At 61.1% G+C, this 10,049-nt stretch overlaps 1 long non-coding RNA gene across 1 annotated transcript; it reads left to right on the top strand.

The window, feature by feature from the left end:
* Positions 1-2,895: 2,895 nt before the first annotated feature.
* Positions 2,896-9,764, top strand: LOC109025191 (uncharacterized protein MIR1-1HG). Its single transcript, XR_010132282.1, has 3 exons — positions 2,896-2,936; positions 3,231-3,342; positions 8,673-9,764. It is a non-coding gene; the product is annotated as an uncharacterized protein MIR1-1HG (long non-coding RNA).
* The last annotated feature ends 285 nt before the right edge of the window (positions 9,765-10,049 follow it).

Raw genomic sequence — 10,049 nt, forward strand, 5'->3', positions numbered from 1 at the left:
AGTGTACTTTCCTGTGTGGGACAACTCCATCAGCAGATGTTTTAAAACCTGTTTAATTGTTTGGTTCATAAAGTGCACTAGCGGTAGGAGCTGCAGCCTTGTTCTCTGCAGCACTGGAGTCAAGAGAGGGGCAGGAGGACCCAGAGTGGGTTTTCCGGAGAATCCACATCCCAGGCTCCAACCCCAGTTCTGCTGTCCTGGTGAACGGTAAAGTCACCAGAAATGCCTGGGCCACCTCTCTGCCAGGCCTGGGCACCCAGCCGGGGACACAGAGGGGACCAGCCAGGAGCTGCCCCTCCCTTGGCAAGCTTGCCTTTACTCGGGGGGCGCAGGGACTCCTCACTCGATGAGGAAACCACAGTGGCAGCTGGCCCCAGAGAAGGCCAGGCAGGGCTGGCCCTCCCCTACCCGGAGGCCGCTGGAGCCCTCGGGGCCCGGGGATCTGAGGCCCCAGGAGCTAGGGGTGGTCGCTGTGGTGAGGGGATGCGTGGGTCTTGGCAGGAAGGGAGCCCATGCCTGGGAGGCGGGAGGCAGCACAGCTCAGTTTGGGGAAGGCAAGCTCCAAGTTACCGGAGAGCGTGGGGTGCAGGGGTCTAGGAAGGGTGAGCTCTGTGAAGCACCTGACCTTTGAGCCATGGGGCCCTTGGGGAGGTTTTGGGGCTTGTGGGATGTTGGTTTCTTGGCCTTTTTAGAGAGAAAAGAAAAAAATACTTACAAGGAAGTTGAGGAGCCTCAGGGACCTCCCTTGTCAGCCCTCGCCTCATGCTGGTGAGACTCCAGGGTTCAGAGGGGAAGGGGCTAGAGGATCTGCCAGTGAGTGGGAGCTGCTGCCTGAGGGAGCAGAGCAGAACAGGGGGGTGCCCGGGTCCACAGGGGTCCCTGACATCCTGCCCGAAGGATGGACCTAGTTCCAGCACGTCCCAAGAACACGAATTGTGGGCCTGTTCCTTCACATTCGCAAGAAAAGGTGTTGATCACACCCTTGGCAAAGAATGACTGGGAACCTCCCTAAGCCAGGCCACATTGGGGTGAGGGTACCTGGAGGCTGGCTGCCACCTCATGGGGCAGCATGAAGAGAGAAGGGCCTGGGCCCCGGGGCAGGGGACGCTGCTGTGAGCCCCAGTGTCCTCCTGAGGGGCAGCACAGGACTGGCCTTGAGGTGCAGTGGGGTGTATGGGAAAAGACGGTGGCTGTCGGTGCTCAGGGCCGCATCTGGCACTTGGCCGCTCAGTGTCTACTCACAGCTCACGCCCACCACCGTGGCGGCTGCAACGCCAAGCTTGACGCCTCATCCAAGGCCGCAGTGGCCTCCCCGTGGGGGTTTTGCAGCCTGCCCCAGTGCTCTGCTGCCTTTCGGGTGAAATGACCAGTTTGTTTGCTATGTTGATTGGCAAATGCCAGACCTCCCAGCTCCTGATGGGATAGAATCGGGGCTGGGACTCGAATCCCCGGCTTGATCTTGTCAAATCTTCTGCTCCATTAGGAATATTGACAGGCGATAAACGGATAAGTGTGTGCCGGCTTCGAGGTCTTCGAGCCGTCCTCACTCCAGGGCCAGGGAGGGGTGGGCTCTGGGAGCCTTGAGGTCTGCCCTGCACCCTCTGTGCTACTGGAGTAAGGAGGAGAGAGGTTTGCAGAGTGTGGGCTGATGGCCCGGAAGCCTCTCTGTTTTGGGACGTGAGGCTGAGAAGGCTGGGGCCCAGCCCCGACTTATAGGGGACTTTGGGGAGGTGGTCCTCCTACACGGCACAGATCTTTCTGGAGGGCACCGTGGCAGGGACAGTCAGGGAAGGCAGCTACGGACAGGTCAGAGCAGGCCTGGCAGAGGCTGGGGTGGGGGGTCGTCCAGCTCAGTCACTCCCAGAGGGGACTTGGAGGGTGGGCATGGTGCTGTGTGACCGTCCCTTTTGCCTGAGGGGCCTGAGCTTCTGTCCCTGCAATGTCAGGAGGGGGACAGAAAGGCCAGAGGACAGGCAGGCAGGGCAGCCCCAGGTGTGCAACGGGCAGGCAGGTGGCACAGGGACTGGTGCGCAGCGCCCACACTGCCAACCTGGTGGGCGAGGAGCAGGTGCGTTCACCTGTGCTGCCCAGGACGGCCTGTGCTCCTGGATAGAAGCTCACACACATGGGTACCACATCCCCAGCACTGCCGGAGACACTCTCCCTCACCTGTCACGGCTCCTGATGAACGGGGGCTGCAGGGAGACTCATTTTATAAAAGGGAACTTGCTCTCAAGTCACTGAAGGTGACATTGGTGTGGGGGACGCGGGAGCCAGGCGAGAGTGATGTCATGTTCAGACCTCCGTCCTGACACTCCATCCTCACAGTTCCCTTGGGCATGGAAATGCCCCTCAGCAAGATGCGGGCAGGGCTGCAGGTCTGGGGCATGGGGCCCAGGGTCAGGCCACGAAGGCCCCCTCAGGCTGTCCTCCCACCACCATGCAATGTGGACGTCCCTGGAATCTTCCCATCCTGCCCACCCAGAGATACCACGTGGTCTCAGAGTCCATCCCGTCCCACCCAGACCATGGCAAGCCAGGCAGGACGGGGTCCTGGGTGGGCTGCCCCATGGTTAGCCAGGGCCCAAGGCTCACTGGGAGGTCTGTCCTGCCTCTGCTCCAGCTATGAGCATGGTCTGGGAGGAGTTTGCAGGGGAATAAGGGCCTCAAACCTGCAAGATCACTGTGCCCACAGACGTGAGCCCCCTGGGGCGGGGCCCGATGGTCTGAGCTGTATCCCACAGCTGAGGCTAGTGCTGGGGGCAGTGGGCACTTGGTGAAGCGAGGGCTGTGGAGGAATCGGGCGGTGACAGGCAGAGAGCAGTGAGTGTCAGTTCCAGAGCATGGAGGCCGCCTGGCGCCCCCCGACCCTCCCCAGACCCCTGCAGGTCCCCGATGGGGGAGCCCGGGCAGAGCGAGAGGGTGGTGAGTTGCGTGTGAGCGGGTGTGTGTGTCTGTATATGTCTGAGTGTGTGTGTGTGTTGGGGCGTGTGGCCCTTCACACCAGTCCCTGCAGAGCTTGAGGGAAACTCCGTGGGGTGGGGGCCCTCCGGGAGTTGGGGTAAGGGCCTGATGCCGGCCGCGAAGCCCCATCTCCATCGGGACTGCTTGGTGGAGCCGCCTTCTTCACCGACGTCGCTGTTCCTCGGATCTGGGAGCCAAATGCTTTGCTAGAGCTGGTAAAATGGAACCAAATCGACTGTCCAATGGATTTGGTCCCCTTCAACCAGCTGTAGCTGTGCATTGACGGCGCCGTGCGGCCCGGCTGCAGGTCCCGCAGCCACGGAGAGGACCCAGCAGGCGGCACGGGGAGAGCCCGGCTCGGCACGTGGTCAGCTCCAAGTAAGTGAAGCCCTGAGTGCCGCCCCCGCCCCCGGAACACTTCAGTGCAGAGCCCGAGACCCTTCCCCCTGAAAGTGGGTGGCTGAGGAACGGGGTCATCCCCACAGCTGGGTGCCCCTGCTTGTTCCTCCTTGCCAGGGCACCATGAAACCAATGTTCATTGCTCACACGAGAGCTTTGCTTGAAAATGTGGGCTTAGGAGCTGGGCCCCGTGGGTTGGGCCTGCCGGGGGCCTGGGCTGGCCCCGCCCTGTCCTCTTCCCAAGGACCCTTCTTCGATTTCTCCTTTAAAATGGCCTGGACTCTAAGGCACCTCCAGGGACCCACAGGGGTGAGCACGGATGCTGCGCTGGTGACCTGTGGGGGTCTGTGTCCTCAGTGGGGAGGCCTGGGCCGGTGGCGTCTCTCCAGATGGCCTGAGGGGTGCTGGGCCTGGCAGGGAGACTACCAAACAGGAGCCCCTCAGAATGGCCCGTGGCTGGGGAGGTGCCTGTGAAGGTTGCTGGGGCCCCCAGGGGCTCCCCATCTCCCCGCCCTCTTGCGGGAGGCAGTGACGCCCATGGGCAGGGAAGCTGGGCCATCAACGGGCACAGCTGCAGTGAGCAGAGATCTGCAAGGGGGTCTGCAGGCCAGGTGGCACCCAGGACCCATTGGGGGGGTCCCCGACCACGTGCCCTTCCCTGGGCAGGGGCTGGCATGAAGGGGCTCAGGCTGCTGGGCACCAGCAGATCGGAGGCCTGGGCAGGCATGGGGGCTCCTGCTGGGCATCTCTAGGCCTGGGTTTCCAGGGCCTGTCAGGAGTGACCCCTGACTTCTGCCCAGAGTGGCAGATGCAGGGCCTCCCCTCGGGGGCCACCAGCTGCTGGCCCCGGGGCAGGTGAGGCTGAGGGTCAGGACCCTGGGAGGGATGAGCAGAGGGAAGGGGCGTGGTGGGCAGCGGGGCAGACACCCCCTGGACTGATGGACGGATAGAAGACCAGGTCTGAAGACAGTGGCCCTGGCTCAGGAAGCCACGGCTCCCTCCTCACACCCTGCCCAGCTTTAGTGCCTCTAATTCCCAGGGTCAGCTTAACCCTAACCTTGGCACCGTGTTACCACCCCTCTTCACACAGAGTCGCTATGTCCCCAGACAGTGGGACTGGCCGAGAGGCTGGGGTAGTGGACGGCAGCCCAGTCTTCAGCACAGGGCTGGGGCTGGAGTTTGAAGACCAGAGTGTGCGGGATCCATGGGCTCTGCTCCTGAAGGGCTGCGTGGCCTCAGCCTTTATTCAAGCCTCTCTGAGTGGAGGGCAGAGTGGTCAGCCCCTGCTGGGGGTCCTGGCCAGGCGCCGCCTCCTGGGAGCCTCCGGGGGCTTCCACTGCTGAGCCCTTTACAGGGGGCAGCCGGATGGCCTGGGTGTGGCCGTGCCTTTCAGGGTGGCCTGACCCCAACCCCACCAACCCCAAGCTGTGTGGTGCCGGGGTCTCCTGCCAGGGACATCTGTCCATTGGGTGAGGCCTGGTCCTGTCCTGGAGGGGAGACTTTGGACATCCACGCAGCCGAGAACCTGGTCGGCCTGCCCTCAACCTTCCCTCCTACCTGGAGGGTGGGGAGGTGGCTGGGGTGCAACAGCTTGAGGTCCTGTGTCAAATACATCACCCGGGTGAGGACTCAGGGAACCACTCCCAGGCCTGTGGGAGGGATTTGTGCAAACATCACGCCAAGAACAGTGTCTGCTGTTGACCCAGCACCCACCAGGGAAGGCTGGAGCCATTGGAGTCCCTTCCAGTGCAGCCTGGGGTTCCTGTTGGTCACCACGCTGGCCGTGAACAGGGACGCCTGCTCTGTGTTGCCCACCTGGCCCTTCCTCGCCACCCACGGCCCCGCCAGCCCGACCCTCTGGCACTGACACCTGCTGAGGGCAGTGGCGCAGCTGCAGAAAGCCCACAGTTGTGTGGGAGCTGCCCTGCCAGGCAGGGCCTCGGGTTACCGAGGAGGGTGGCAGAAACAGAGGGGAATGAAGGCTCCATCCTAGCCAGCTGAGAGCCAGGGCCTCCCGCTCCCGGCCTCCCGTCTCTCCTGTAGATTAAAGGATGAGATGAGGCTAAGACCATCTCTGGTGCTCCACCGTGGTCAGGACGTCAGCTCCAGATGACTGTAGGACACTGTGGCTGTTTCCTGGCCTACCCACCCGGGGCATCTTTGTGGGGTTCCCAGTAAAAACCACTGCACCCGCCTTGCCATTCCCAGGACGGGGCCTCGTCCACTGAAATCACAGTGCAGCCCGGCACAAGGCCACGCACAGTGTGGACAGACAGGGCATGTGGGTGGAGACGAGGGAACACTTGGAAGCAGCCCCCATGCCTGGTGGGCCACGCACGAGGGGCCGCATGGGCACTGACCCTAAGCAGCCCCAGGCAATGCATGACCGCGGCCGGGTGTCCCAGTGAAACTTTATTGGCGGACGCTGGAATTTGAATACGTATCATTTTCATGGGTCACAAAATGGGTCTTTTGATTTTTTCCTCCTAGTCATTAAAAAGGTGAACGCTGTCCTGAGCTCTCAGGGGCTGTCTGAAAGCAGGTGGCAGGGGGGATTTGGCCCTGGTTGCAGCTGCCACCTCCAGGCTGGATTAAGAGGATACATGAGCAACAGGCGCTGGGCACACAGGGCCGGGGACACAGGGTCACCGAGGGCGGCAACTGCTCCTCCCAGCTCCTTGCTGCATGTTTGGTCAGTGTGCAGGTGGAGGCCCCAGTGCAGCCCTAGTGTTCACAGCGGTGGGACCGGTATGAACAGCCCCAGCCTGCCCAGCAGGAGAGAAAAACCAGGAGGAGGCAGCTGGGGCAGGGCAGAGCCTGGAGCCTCCAGGTTTGGGGTGGGGCTGTCTCATGCCACATCCCCTGCCCCCCGCAGCCTCTTGGCTTTGGGCTGAACTTGCCCCCAGCAGATGCCCATCTCTGGAGCAGGTGCCCACTGGGAACAGGGCCCAGCCAAGCCAAGGCTACTCCCCAGGGTCAAGGAAGTGGGGTCAGGGATGGGACACAGCCCACTGGAGGACCGCAGTTTCGGATCCCAGGATCCCAGCAACCCTGGGTTGGGGTGCATGGGAGCCAGCTCTGCCAGGCTGGGCATGCTGCGGACTGCCTGGGCATCAGAGAGGGTGAGGAGCTCACCACAGTCACACAGCCAGCCCTGGGCGAGCCCAGAGCAGAATGGGAACACAGGGCTGTCTGCCCCAGGGCTGCGTCTTCCCCTCAGGAATGAGCGGCCCTTGGCTGGACTTGGCTGGGCTGAGTTTGGGACCCTGAGTTTGGGGGCTCCTGCCTTCAGTGCCCGCGCCTGGTCTCCATGCTTTGCTGTATGTTTAGCTGCGTGGGGGGTCCCTGGAGCATCTTGCCTTAGGGGCTCAAGGGGAGAGGGGGCAGCAGAAGGGGGGCCCATGCTGGGGAATGGGCTTTATGTTTCCTGGCGCTCTGCCATCTGTCTTTTCATCTCCCTGGGAGGGGTGAGAATGTGGACCTGAGTGAGCAGTGGACATTGCCAGCTCAGTGACCGAGAGGATGGGTCTAAGTGTCCAGTGCTGTGGGAAAGCCTCTCCCCACCAGGTGCAAAGGTGACAGGAGTTGGCCCATCCCAACCTCGGCTGAGGATCTGCAGATCCTGGGTCCTGTATCACTGTAAGACAAGTCCAAGAGCTCATTAGAAATGCAGATTCCAGGCCCTGTACCCACCCCTACCCCAGTCAGAGCCTCCAGAGCAAGGGCCTGGGAACCTGAATTTTTACCGAGTGTGTTTGGTGAGTCTTATGAACAAGCCACATCAACCTGGTCCTCTTGATGCCTGCTGGCCCCGCACCTGCCCTGCGTACACCTTGCTCAGGTCCCCTCCCTCTCCTCCCTACCCCTCAACGGGCCATCTCCTCTGGAAAGCCCCCTGCCTCTCAGCGGTACGTCTCTCTCCTCTATACTCTAGCAGCCGCCATCACACTCGGGACCCTGTTGGCTGCAGTGGGTCACTGTGGAATCTCCCCTCTCCCCGCAGCCTTGGGTGGAGGGTGGGAGGTGTGTGCAGTTTCCCAGATGTCAAGGGATGAAGTAACGTAGTCTGTGTGTGTGCGTCTCCTTGTTCTGGGAGAAAGTGGTGTTGACCACAAACAAGCAGAAAGAAGGTTAAATTCTGCGACCCCAAGCAGCCCCTGGTGAGATGCCAGGCACTTCCTTCCAGTCTTTTTTTCCATACGTAGCTCAGTTCATCCCCATCCCACCTCCCACCACACACACTAAGGCAGCGGCCACAGGGCTGATAAACAGCCCTTTCTGCAGAGCAGTGCCTGGGCCCCCTCCTGTATCATCAGTGGCTCTGTCCACCTTCCTGCCCGAGGTCCTGGGGTCAATGCAGTGCCAACACGCCATCCATGACCAATGCGAGCAACCTCACTGCTGTTCACAAATGCTCCTGTGCCGAGCCCTGGGCACAACGTTCTCCAAACTCTGCTGGCTCTGACGTGCCTGTGGTTCCATGGCATCACCAAAAACATCCTGACTTCCTTCCTCCTGAGCATGGGATGGAGGCAAAGGCCTGAGCAGCCTCCCGTGGGTCACCCACCACGCCTGCTGCGCCCACCGCACCTGCTGCGCCCACCGCACCTCCTGCACCCACCACACCTGCCGCCCCTGCCGTGGCTCCCGTCCCTCTGCAGGGCCCTGCTTCCCTCTCCTCAGCAGCTCGCTCAGGCGCTGTCCATCTCCCACCCCAGCACCCTGTCCCTCCTCAGGTCCTGCTGACCGGGCGGCCTCTGGTCTGCAGCAGGGCACACGGGCCACCAAGCGCTAGGCTGTGGGGTCGCTTGTCGAGGTTGTCTCTCCCAGCCCCTTGCTCCCGTGTCGGTGGCCTGGGACTTCCTCCAGGTGTATTTGTGGAGGAAGCCAGAGAACGGGGGCAGGGTGAGGACAAGCCTCCGAGGGCCTGCACAGGAGGCGGGGTCCCAGGCAGAATGGCCAATGCGGCCTCCCAAGTTTCAGGAACAACCCGTGATCTGGAAGCTTTGGAAACTCTTGAAGACAAGGAGCAATGACCTGGGTTGGACCAAGGATTCCAGATCCCTGCTCTGCTGCCTCCAGTGGGAACACCCACACGCCCTCCCCAGGACCCCTGGGCCGACCACCTGGGTTTGTGTGTTTCAGTCCTGGATCTTGAGCCCTTAGAAGAGACCCTGCTCCCACCCCGGCCACTCCGTCTCCTGCTTCCTCACTTTGTGTCCACTTGTCCCAGCGTGCTGGGGGTGGGGCTGGTGCTCTAGGACAGAATTCTGGTCCCGGCTCCTGCCCTGGGTGTTTCTTTCCTGTAGGTCAGCCCTGAAATGTCCATTACTCACAAAGAAAAGGAAAATGCTCATTTGAAAGAAATTCTTCTCTTTGTCAATGCTGAGGCATTCTCTCAGCCCCAGCCCCACAGTGCTCCAGTGTGTGAAGGGCAACAGCTGACGGGGAAGTTGAGCACATCTGTCCTGACCAGGGCTGGAGGCGATGCCAGTCCGTGCAGCTGGGAACGCCTCCTCTGCTATGGCTGGAGCCACTGCTGAAGGGACTCCACCTGGCACCTGTGCCACCAATGGCCCCTGAACGGGTATCCAGGCCCACCCTTAATAAAGATGAGCTGCTCATTCCCAGTTTCAGACCTTCTTTATCCTCCCCAGCTCCCCAGTGTGTTCTGGGAGAGATCCCTCCACTGTCAGACAAAAACTTCAGAATGACAGCGGTCATCCCACCGAGTGCCAGCAGCGTTGGCATGTGCTTCTCCTCGTCAGTGCGCCTCTGGCTCAGTCCAATGCCAAGCACTTACAGCTGGGGAAACACGCACAAGCACATACACACCCCATACACTGGCACAGGCTCACATGTGCACACACCCACACATGTGCAAACACACACATGTGCAAACACACACACAGAGGCACATGCACATTCTCACACAGGCACACACAATGCACACATGCACGATGCACACACAGGCACACACATGCACACCCCCACACATGCTTACACATGAACTTACCTGCACATTCCCACACACGGACATGCAGGCACACCCCTCCACACACACATATACGCACATGTATGCACAGCTTCTCACAGATACACAAAGCAATGCAGGTACTCATGTATGTATACATGAGCACACATGCATGCACACAGGCACACACATGTGCACAAACATATATATGCACACACCCACACATGCACAACACACACACATAGGCACACATGTGCACACACTCACATGCACACACGCTCCCATCCCCCCACCACACAATCACACAGACGCCTAATGCCTCGCAGCAGGTGAGACCACCCGTCAGTAGGATTAGGGGCCAACAGAGGGTTCCGGCAGCAGATGCAGGCAGTTTGGAGAAGGGGCTGGGCGTGAGCTAAGGCAGACAGGGGAGGCTGAGTGAGGGAGGAGGTTGGGTCCCTGAGGTGGGGGAGAGGGATGGGTGGGAGGTGGCTGAGGGAGCTTCCCGGAGAAGCTCAGAATGAGGCAGTCACATGGGGGGTTGTTTGGGCTTTCCCAGGTGAACCCTGTGCTTCCCTTCCCTCTCACTCTATGTTCCCCTCCCCAAAGCTATGACCCCTCACCACCCCTCTGCCCTGGCACCTCAATGAGACCCTGTGGAAGTTCCTGTAGACAGGAAGTGGGATGGGACCTGTGGGGAGGTGGGGCCTGT

The sequence above is a fragment of the Gorilla gorilla genome, chromosome 21 (assembly GCF_029281585.2).
Source record: "Gorilla gorilla gorilla isolate KB3781 chromosome 21, NHGRI_mGorGor1-v2.1_pri, whole genome shotgun sequence".
Classification (NCBI taxonomy): Eukaryota; Metazoa; Chordata; class Mammalia; order Primates; family Hominidae; genus Gorilla; species Gorilla gorilla.